This window comes from Puma concolor, chromosome D3, assembly GCF_028749965.1.
Source record: "Puma concolor isolate L17-30 chromosome D3, mPumCon1.1.hap2, whole genome shotgun sequence".
Classification (NCBI taxonomy): Eukaryota; Metazoa; Chordata; class Mammalia; order Carnivora; family Felidae; genus Puma; species Puma concolor.
The window spans coordinates 26424763-26436232 of record NC_141678.1 but is presented as its reverse complement, the minus strand read 5'-3'; positions in this window follow the sequence as shown (position 1 = coordinate 26436232).

The following is an 11470-nucleotide window of genomic DNA, read 5'->3' as shown; positions in this document are numbered from 1 at the left end:
CATCGATTATGGGAGGCATCACCTCTGATCTCTAGGAGCTCTTTTTTTTTTTATTTATTTAAAAAAAATTTTTTTTCAACGTTTTTTATTTATTTTTGGGACAGAGAGAGACAGAGCATGAACGGGGGAGGGGCAGAGAGAGAGGGAGACACAGAATCGGAAACAGGCTCCAGGCTCTGAGCCATCAGCCCGGAGCCTGACGCGGGGCTCGAACTCACGGACCGCGAGATCGTGACCTGGCTGAAGTCGGACGCTCAACCGACTGCGCCACCCAGGCGCCCCTATAGGAGCTCTTAATCTTGAAATAGAGACCCCAGGAACAAGAAATATCCTTGTTGTAAGCGCCACAGGCACACCAGTTCGATACGATACTCAGAGGTGTTATAGGAGAGGAGAAAAGTCCATTGCCGATGTAAGGCCTATGAATTAAGAAATGCCTTTGCTTGTTCAATCATTATATTGTACACCTGAAAGTAGTCTAACACTGCATGTTCACTATACTGGAATTAAAATTTAAAAAATAAATAGTTGTAGAATGTCAAAAAAAAAAAAAAAAAAAGGAGGAAAGACAGAAAATGCCTTTTCTACAGGACTTGTCAGAGCTTTAGTGTGCTGATGTGTGATGTGCGTCTGCTAAATAAGGTGATAGCAGGCGGCCTCTCCCAAAAGTATTTGGCCACGAGATCCTTTTCCTAGGGAGCATCTTCTAAATCCCTTTTCTTTCTTTCTTTTCTTTTTTTTTTTTTGGAATGTACTTTGGAAAACAGTGATCGGTTCATTTTACAGATGGGAAAACTGAGGCTCCAGAGCCACCGACACCAAGCAATCTAGCAGGGAAACAACGGTGGAACTTGCATCCATCGAGTGCCTGTTTGCTGCCTTCTGCTCTTTGCATTGTCACCAATTCTTTTGCGGTGGGCACCTCCCACAAATCACGACTGGGACTGGACAAGAAGTAGCAGGGGATCGTTCCCTCTGCACACCCACGGCCTCTGGCTGTGGCTGCCACGGAGCACTGGCCTTCTGACAGGTCTGATGAGGTGTTGATGAAGCAGAAGCCCACTGGGTCAGGCATGCAGAGAAGATGACAGCGAGTGAGGGGACGGAGAAGGTGGGTGAGCACCGCTGTCCTCCGTGGCCTCAACTCGCTGTCTCTCGGGCAAAGTCTCCTGGCCATCGGCCCCAGGCGGCACCGGGAGCTCCGTTCTCAGCAGGATAGCCAAAATGGGTTTCAATAAAACAGCAAATTTGACAACAGCTGGAATGCTGGAAGCCCTTCAGTGGCTCCTCTGTGCCTCAGGACAAAGTCTCCACTTCTTGCCATATTTTACCTTTCTCATTGGCCACATCGGGTGCCACCAATTGCCTCCTAACCCTCCCCACTGCCACATTACATTCCAGCCACTGTAGGCAGCATTCCTCAACCCACCGCTCTGCCGCTCACCTGCAGACCTTTTCATGCACTGTCTTGCCCCACCAAGAGCTCCGGGGCCTTGGCCAGCTGACATTACGAGGGGTGGGGTGGTGGCTACTTCATGCATGGGCTCAGAAGCCTGTGGGCCTGGGCTCAAACCCAACCTTGTCACTTCTCAGCTGCGCAGCTTTGGGTAAATGACTTAACCTCTGAACCTCAGTTTCCTTGTCCCTAAGATGAGGACTATGATAATACTACCGGCCTCAAATGAATATTTTAAGGATTAAATGAGATAACCCTTTACCTGTCACATAGGAAGTGCTCAAAAAGGCTGGTGATGATTCTTCTTAAAGTTTCAGTGTTGATGCTCATCTTCTGGGATTGCTTCTCTGACTCTCCCCAACACACACACACACACACACACACACACACACACACACACACCTTCCCAGACCTACCCCAGCACCTGTACATTCTCCAACTGTGCTCCCAGCATTATCTCATGGTAAAGCAACTATCTACTACTTCTCTATGACTCTGCTTTCGTCATTCATCAGCTCTGGGCAAAAAGGAACTCTATCTTGCTGCATATCCAGCACCCAGGGCAGCCCTGGACTCGGGGTAGGTACGTTTGACCCATCCCGGACCACTTCTATTATTTTTGTGTTCAGACAGAGAGAGCCAGTGTCAAAGCAGACACGGAGTACCAGGCTCAGGGAGGGGAAAGCCATGGCCCAAAGTCACATCACTCGTCAACGATAAAGGCACAATTGACCCAAGTCTCTTGAGTCCTGTCTGGGGTATTCTCCTTTCATACTGAGGTCCCACAAAGGCAGCCCAGTTCCCTCTACAGCTGAAACCCCAAGTTTGGCCTACCTTCTCTAATTTTCAAAGGGGATAAGCCACTTTTTTTTTCTCAATTCCCTAAGCAAGGATTCCATTTCCTGAATGGAAATGTGTTCCATGTGCTTTTCAGTATAGCAGCAATGGTCTCCTTGTGAAATCCAGTCACTGATGACTTCTTTGAAAGCGAGTGATCAGCTTGGGAAATGTGTTACCTGAGTGAAATGAATCCTTGGGGGAATGGGGGCGGGATCTAAGAGAGCCCTCTGGCTCAGATTTCCCCAAATGAGATGTGGGGCACTCCTCTCTGGTTTCTGTTTTGAATTGTGTCTTTCTGGCGGCTCATCGGCACCGATGCACATAAGATCATCTTGGCTCTGTCCAAAGCAAGTGTCCCTTGTTCTACTAGATTCCTCTCCCCGGAAACAGCTGCCGGGGTCTCTGAAAGGATGACCTCCTTTCAGCACAGAGATGATCCGTGGTGCTTAGAACAGCAGAGTGGGCTTAGAAGTCAATCCTGGCCACCTCTTTACCCGTTGGGAAACCAAGCCCAGAAATGAGAAGCAATTGGCATGCGGCCACAAAGCAGGTGAGTGGCTGAGCCAATGGAGATCTGTCTACCTTTCTGCCATGTCTGGAGACTCTCACTTGCTATTTCTGGATATCCACTGGCTGATGAAACAGTCATACTGCAATAGATTTGGAATAGCCACACAAAACCAGCAGAGTTCCCTCTTAGCAATTGTAGGCTTCCTCATAAAACCCGTTGGAGGTCCACAGCAAAAGAATTGGAACACAGAAGATAAATATGTTAGCTAAGGTTTGTTAAGCTCTGAGCAGATACCAGAAATTTTCCCAAATGTTTCATATTCATGGCCTTATCCACCATTCCCAATGAGGAGCCATCATCTTTTTACAGATGGGCAAACTGGAAATGACAGACTAAGAGACTTGCCCAAGCTTCCACCGCTAGTATGTGGCAGAGCCAGGACATGACCCTGTGTGTCTGACCGTGGAGCTCATGCACTTACCTATTAGTCTATCCTGCCTCTTATTCCACAAACATTAAGTTGAGGACCACTCTATACAACGCACCATGTTGGGTGCTAAAGAGTCCAGAATGAATGAGATACAGCTCCTGTCCTCAAGGATCTCACCTTCATTTAGGAAAGAAAGACACACCCAGATCATTGCTAAATTATTAGTGATCAGAACCAAGCATGGGAGCTGGGGCCCCTTGTGTTGATTCACCCTTGCAAAGTGCTTGTATCGTTCCATCTGTGATTGCACTTGGACCCACACAGTCCACCAAAGAAGCCAACACAGGTGTTATCTGCCTTCCGTAGATGTGGATGCCAAAGCCCAGAAAGGAGGAAGAACTAGTCAGGCAACAGGCCACATTGATGTCATGCCCACGTCTCCAGCCTCCAGATCAGGTTCTTTTTCTACAAGACACCCAGGACCATCCAAACAAGAACGTGGTGGCCATAATCAGTCCAAATCCTGAAGATTAGTAAAAGCTGAAGCAGAGAGAAATCACTCCATTGATACTATTCAGTTATGAACCCTTCCTTAGTCCCACAGAGAAAGGCATCTAAGGAAAAGTGTCCAGATTCAGTAGAGGCAGTGTGAAGTCGCTGGCAGACCTTACTTGGTCCTCTGATCTCCTCACCAATTAAGCTTTTCCTTGGTCCTCATTTCTTGGCCCAGAAATCCCAACAAAGAATTTTTGCAGTTATAATCCTGATGGTCTAACCTGTGGGCTTGCCAACATGTTTTATCATTTCCATTGCCCTCCCTCTTATCTTCCCATGGTTCCCCTCCCACACATACTCGTTTTGTGAATAATGGAAGATATACAGTACACTCTGAAGCCTCAGTCTCACTGCTATTTTTGTAGAAATGAGTTTTGACCTTAATTAACTGTTCAGGAACTGGGCATGGGCTCCCCACTGTGATCAGAGCAAAGAATTAGCCCGGAAGATAAGTGAGAGTATAGGGGGTGGGAGTGACTTATGGAATTATAAAGTGAGTAAGGAAGCATCCAGGCTCCCTCGAAGGTGCTATTTAATTCATTGCAAGACTGATGGTGGTCATGCTGGAATGAACACGGGGGCCGGGTTGAGGGGGGGCGACGGAGGAGGGGGATGCTCCTCTGTGGCTGAAGGGCTCAATTCTTTAAGAATTTATGTCACTGTCCAAGGTGCTGAGTGAGTTGTTGAGTACAAATAGTTGGCCATTTCCAAGGATTTCCACGTTTTAGGTAGGGCATGGGGCAATGTCCTAGTCTGAGAGTGGGTGTGAGAGGTCATAGCTGGAAATCCATAAAAAGGCACAGCCTGCAATTGTAAGTCCATTATTGATTCTGGTGGTAGGGGTCAACTCTCTCAACCTGTTAGATCTCTAATACGTGGAGGAAAATACACTACCTACTCCACAGAGCTATTTAAAAGATTCGGTACCATTAAATGTACATCAAAGTCTAGTTTTGTCCCCTGAAAATGTGAGCAGGAGGAGGAGGACAAGGAGGAGGAAAGGGATAATCACATTAAACTTTCAATAAAACTGAAGACTGTGTACCTGGCATTGTTCTAACTGTTTTACATGTATGAATTCCTTTAATTGTCCTAACCCCCCCCCTTATGTTATTAGGAGGTTTATTATGCTCATTTTATAGGTGAGGTAGCCCACAACACAGAGAGTTGATATCATTTTTCCCAACTCATACAGATAATGGAGTAGGAACTAAACACATGGAAGGTAAGTATTACTGGGAAGGAGAGAATAAGGTATGAATCTGAATTATGAATTCCCTTCTAGGCCCTTCGCACTTGTCAGAATGGGGGCCGTGACTTGAATTCTCTCAAAAGGGAAGCCTTGTGACTATCTCCCAAGAGCAACTTCCACACTGGGCCCAAGGAGACGGTCCTATAGGACCGAAGTCCTATTGTGCTATGCTTGTGCTTTGAAATCTCAGTGACAACCACCCCCATTGCTTTTAGGACTATGTCTAAACACCTCAGCTTGGCATCCAAGACCACTCACCATGTAGCTTTCATGTCCCCTTCTCTCCCAGAGCTGACCCTCAGGCCACCCCAAACTTCTCTCTGCTCTCTGAATATTCCATGACTTTCCTACCTTGTCAAAGTCTTGACTGGTGCTGCTCCCCCATTAGAAGTGCCCTGCTTCACCTAACAGAAAACTCCTATTCAGTCTTCAAGGCCCCATCTGAAATGTTTCCTCCTCAGGAAGTCCTCCCTGATTTCACTTTCACCTTTGTGCTTCCAGATCCCTTTGTATTTCCCTCTCGTATAAGGCCTGGCGTACATGTTAACTATTGTTAGGAATGTCTGTCTTCTCTCCCTGAAATCAGAGCAATCCCGAAGCTAACTGTGTGCCTTATTCATCTTTCTATCCACAAAACTCACCTCAGGACTTCCATTACACACATTTACACACACTGTGCATAAACGACGAATATGGCTGCTCCCAGAAGGAAGACAATGGAGACTTCAGATCTAATTCAACTGGGGCCAGGGGGTGGTTAAAATAACACCACAGATTCAAATTTAACAATCTGTGCTCAGCAATGGAAGTCTAAGCTCAGGACAGGAAGGGCTAGAGGCTGGAAGGCAGGAGGTTCCAAGTTTGAAGCCTTTCTCTGTACTTGCCAGCTCTACCCAGGGAAAGCCTCTTTTCTTCTTTAAGCCTCAGTTACCTCATCTACAAAACCAAGTGGATCATATTCTACATGGTTGGATTTCTATAGAGATCAAATGAGAAACTGGAAACCACACAAGTTTCCATCAACAGAACGGATATAACTCAATACTACACAGCTGTAAAAATGATTACATGTAGGGGCACCTGGGCAGCTCAGTTGGTTAAATGTCTGACTCTTGATTTGGGCTCAGGTCATGATCTCACGGTTGGTGGGATGGAGCCCCGTGTCAGGCTCTACACTGACAGCATGGAGCCTGCTTGGGATTCTCTCTCTCTCTCTCTCTCTCTCTCTCTCCCCCCAAATAAATAAATATTAAATAAACATAAATAACCATTAAACATTAAAAAAGTGAACACATCGAGTTACATGAATTCATGTCAACGAATTTCAGAAAGTTAATATTACGCCAAAAAAAATAAATCCCTTACAAATCCATAGCCTATGAGATTATGTATATAAAGTTCAAAAACAAGCAAAACTAAATGTTCTGTTGAGAGACCAAATGGCATAGTCGTGGCCTCTGGGGCCAACAGTGGGTTCAGCAGTGGGCACCTCTTTCTCCTCGCTGTGTGACCTCTGTGAGTTACCTAATCTCTCTGTGCCTAAGTTTCTTCATCTGCAGAATGTTGAAGATGGCGACAGCTCCTCACTCAAAGAGTTCTTATAAAGATTACAGAAATGAATATGAATATATCTAAACACTTAAAAGAGTTTCTGGCACGGAGCAAACACTCTGTAAATGTTAGCTCTTACTGTTATTTTTGCCTTTGTTGTTGTTATAACCACCGCCATTATTGTCATTATTTAGGAACGTGCACGTGATGCCAAAACTATAAAGCAAAGCAAAGAAATGATTAAAACAAAATTTAGAGCAGGGGTTTCTTTAAGGAGCTTCTAAATTATTGATAATGTTCTATTCCACGAGCCAAGTCGCAAGTGCACCAATATTCATGCTAGTACTATTCTTTAACTGTCTGTATAGATTTTCACTGCTTTGTATGTACGATATGTTGAACAATAAAATTTTTAAAAGATTAAATGGAATTAATTATTGAAAAGACTCAGCCTCTCTCTCCTCCTCCTCCAGGATGAAATCTAGCCTTTTCTGCAAGCCTGTCGGTGATGTATGGGCCTTCACAAAGGGGGCCTCAACCTTCTGGAGAGGAGCTGATGTGTTCAGCAGCCTGCCCCATCCATCATGCCCCAAGCAGTGTGTTTTACATTCATCTGCAGATGAAGATAAAAGGGCGGTGCGTTGCCCCCTTTAAGACCGCTGGCAGGGTAAGCATGAAGAAGAAGGGTTTCATATTTTACCCTGGGCTCTCTGGTAGGTGCCTTCCTCACAACTGAAGAAGTTTGGCTTGCTTCTGAAGTGCTATTCAAGAAGCAAAATGTCCAAAGAAAAATAGAAGATTCTAAGCCCCAGAAATGCAACATCTCCAGGTGAAGATTTTATCACCGATACCTTTGTATTTCATTTGAGCACTCTGACGTTCCAGGAATTGGCCCTGTATTCTTGGTGACTGCTATTCCATCATGATTTTTGAGCCCAAAAGCTTTATAAAAAATAATAATGGTAATACGTGATTAAGTGCTTGCTATGCACCAGGTTCTTAGCCTAGCATTCTATATACGTGATTTCCTGTACTCCTCAACAACAGCCTTATGAGGTACTCATGCTTATCCCCAACTTATAACTAAACGGAGGGTCAGAAATGTAAAGACACTTGCCCAAAGTCACACAGTGAATGAGGGGTGGGGAGGGCAGAGCCAGGATTTGAATAAAAACCTGTCTCCTTTATGCTCATAATCTCACTTGATTCCTCCACAATTCTGGGAGAGGAAGAGTATCCCCATCCCCATTTGACAGGTAAGTAAACCGAGTCCCAGAGAGATGAAGTTGCCAGCCCAAGGTGATGCAGCTAGGAAGTGTCAGGACTCACTCTGAGCCCCATCTGACTCCTGAATGGAAGGGCTCGGCCATTCTTCACCCTGCCTTCCTTTTCCCGTTACCAACAAAGATGGAAAGACAAATTTCCTGTGAGCAGGCATGACAGTCTATGCTCCATTCAGAAGAGTCTGTGGGGAAAAATTACTACCTGGAATTTAGGGTTTGGGCAGAAATGCTTTGAAGCCCCCAGACCAGAAGAGGGATGGCATCAGAGCCACAATGGGGAGGAAAAAGGGGTGGAAGGTGTGGAACTGAGTCAGAAAGGGTGGTGAGCCTGCAGAATTTGCATCTCGGGAAGTGAGAAAAGACACAGGCGTCCCTGCAAAAAATGTGTGCAGTAGGGACTTGGCTAAAAGGTAGAGGTAATGGAATGGAAGAGGAAACCACGTATACAAGAAATCTTGTAACAGATACAGCACCTCGACATCCACAGGGGATAGGAAACCACTGGAGAATGTTGAGCCAAGAGATGGCATGATTCGAACCTTATTTTAAAAGGATCCTTCTGGTTGCTGGGTGCACAGATGTGGGGACAGGGACAGGGGCAAGGAGGACCATAGGGAGGTTACTACAGTAATCCAGGTTAAGGGAGAAAGTACTTGAAAACCACATATCTGATAAGGGGTTAATATCCAAAATATGTAAGGAACTCATACAACTCAACAGAAAACAAATGAATGAAAGCCCAAATAATCTAACTAAAAAATAGGCAAAGAACCTGAATAGACAAAAAATATTCAAATGGCCAACAGACACACGAAAAGATGCCCAACATCACTCATCATCAGGGAAACGGAACTCAAAGCCCTAATGAGATGTCACCTCACACCTGTTGGAAAGGCCACAGACAAGAGATAACAAATGTTGGTGAGGATGTACAGAATACATTGTGGGTGGGAATACAGGCTGGTGCAGCCATTATGGAGAACAGCGTGGAGGTTGTTCAAAAAAATGAAAAAATAGAACTGCTGTATGATCCAGTGGTTCCATTTGTGGGTATTTATCCAAAGGAAATGAAATCACTATCCCTAAGTGATAGTTGAATGGATAAAGAAACTGTGATTTTATACGTATATATATATATAATATTGCATATATAATGAAATTATATATATATATATATACACACACACACACACCTATATGTGTGTATGTATATGTGTGTGTGTGTGTGTGTATACATACATATATATATATATATATATATATGAATACTATTGGGCCATAAAAAGAATGAAACCCTGCCATTGGCAACAACATGGATGGACCTTGAGGGCATTCTTCTAAGTCAGATAAGTCAGATATACAAAGACAAATACTGTCTGATCTCATTTATATGTGGAATCTATAAAAACCAAACACACAGAAACAAAGATCAGATTTGTTGTTGCCGGGGCATGGTAGGGGGATCAGGTGAAAGTTGTCACTAGGCAAAAAAAATAGTAATAATTAGTTCTTTTAGTTATAAGATAAATAAATTCTGGGGATATAATGTACAACGTTACGACTATAGTTAACACTAACTGTGGGGTGCCTGGTTGGCTTAACAGAGCGTGTAACTCTTGATCGCAGGATCATGAATTCCAGACCATGTTGGGTGTGGAGCCTAATCAATCAATCAGAGATGTTAGCATTAACTGTATTGCATATTTAAATGCTGCGAAGAGAGTAGATCTTAAATGTGTATATGTATCTACTTTTGTATTTATAATCATTATGCTGTCCGCCTTCAACCTGTACAATGTTCTATGTCATTTATGTATATAATTACAGCATATAAAAATACATATATATTTGCAAGTTGCTGAAAGAATTGATTTTAATATAGATGTAAAATAATTATGCTGTATACCTTAAACTTATACAATGTTATATGTCAATAAAACTGGGAAAAATTGTCTAGAATAATCGCAGTGGACGTTTTAAGAAGTCATCATTTTCTGGATTCTTTGGAAGGTCAGGATTTCCTGACAGGCTTGTGAACAGTGAGAAAAAGGAAACAATGAGATTGACTCAGAGCAGCTAGAAGGATGGGGTTGCCATTGACAAGATGTGGGAGGTGCAGCTGCGGGAAAGGTCGACACCTTAGCCTGGGCGCCTACTGGGCATCCAAGCAAAGATGCTGAGCAGGACTCTACAGGTTTGGAGAGACTGGGGCTGGAGACCTGCACATGTGGGAATTGTCAGAGCGGAGCTTGTAGGTGAAGACTCTGCAGAAGAGAGCACAGGAGGGAAGAGCTCCGAGTCCTGAGATGCAGGCAATGAGGAGGAACCAGGGGGAGAGATGTGGATGGCACAGCCAGGTAGGGAGGCGGAAAACCAGCTGTGGGTTTGTCCCGGAAGCCAAGCAGAAGAGGGCTTGTTAAAACGATCGCAACTTCTTACGACAAAAACTGATTGCAACGACTGATTGCAGCAAAGACCTCAGACAGTTCAACCACTAGGAACCCGGGAGCCAGCCACTGGATGTAGCAAAATGGAGATCATCGTGCCCTTGCCAGAAGGAGTTTCCGGGGGCTGCTTGACCGGGGTGGGCTCAAGGCAGACTGGGAGAGAGAGAATTAGAGGAATCTGGGCAACTCTTTTGAGTAGCTTTTTTTTCCCCCTTAAAGAAACAGATGGTGGCTGAAGTGGGATGTGGGCTCAAGGGAAGTTTTTCTGTGGTTGTTATTTTTTGTTTGTTTTGTTCTGTTTTACGAAGGGAGCCATTGTAGCAAGTTTGCTTGCTGAAGCGAATGACCCAGTGGAAGGAGAAAAACTGAAGATTCAAGAGAGACAGGGATGGACGGCTGGGGTGATGTGCTTCACTAGGTGCGAGAGTGCGAGGGGGGGAACCAGGGTCCAGGAGGGGGCGTCCACGGGGAGCGGAGGGGTAGGCACGCAGGTTCACCTGGGGAAGGTTGGCAGGTGCAGTGACGGCAGGGGAACTGTGCGGGGAAGATCCCTTCCTGTTTTCTCAGGGGAAAGGAAGCAAGGCTGTTAACCAGGACAGAGGAGTAAGTGTTGGAGGGGATGAAGAGGTGCTGGGAATGTCCTCGAGCATCTGGGATCATGGAAAGGCAATAGGATTGCGAGGTTAGTGAGCATGAATGAAGGGGAAAGATGGCTGGACTTGCTCTCCAGCCATGCAGACCTAGGTAGCCACAGATGCGGAAAAGGCCAGCGCTTGGATCTAACCTGGGCTGAGGTTTTGCCTGGGGAGCATGACACAGATAGAAGGTGGAGAATGGTCAGGTTGAATGCAAAGGGGCGATCATAACAGTGGGCACTCCCTCTCCCTCTCTGTCTTTCTCTGACATGCACGCGCCCACACACACACATTTACACACCTAGGCACCTTGCGGGGGCTGGGGGGAAGCTGCCGGTAACTCCCAGAAACATGATAGAACCGTCAGCTGAGTGACAGCTCCGTAACTGGAAAGTGAGCTGCGAGCATTTTGATCCTAAAGTGGCAGTCGCTTTTGTTTGCTCTGCATCATATTTTCTCCCATCAAACCAGACAATAAACACGAAGAAAGACTGTCGGCATCGGGGAGGG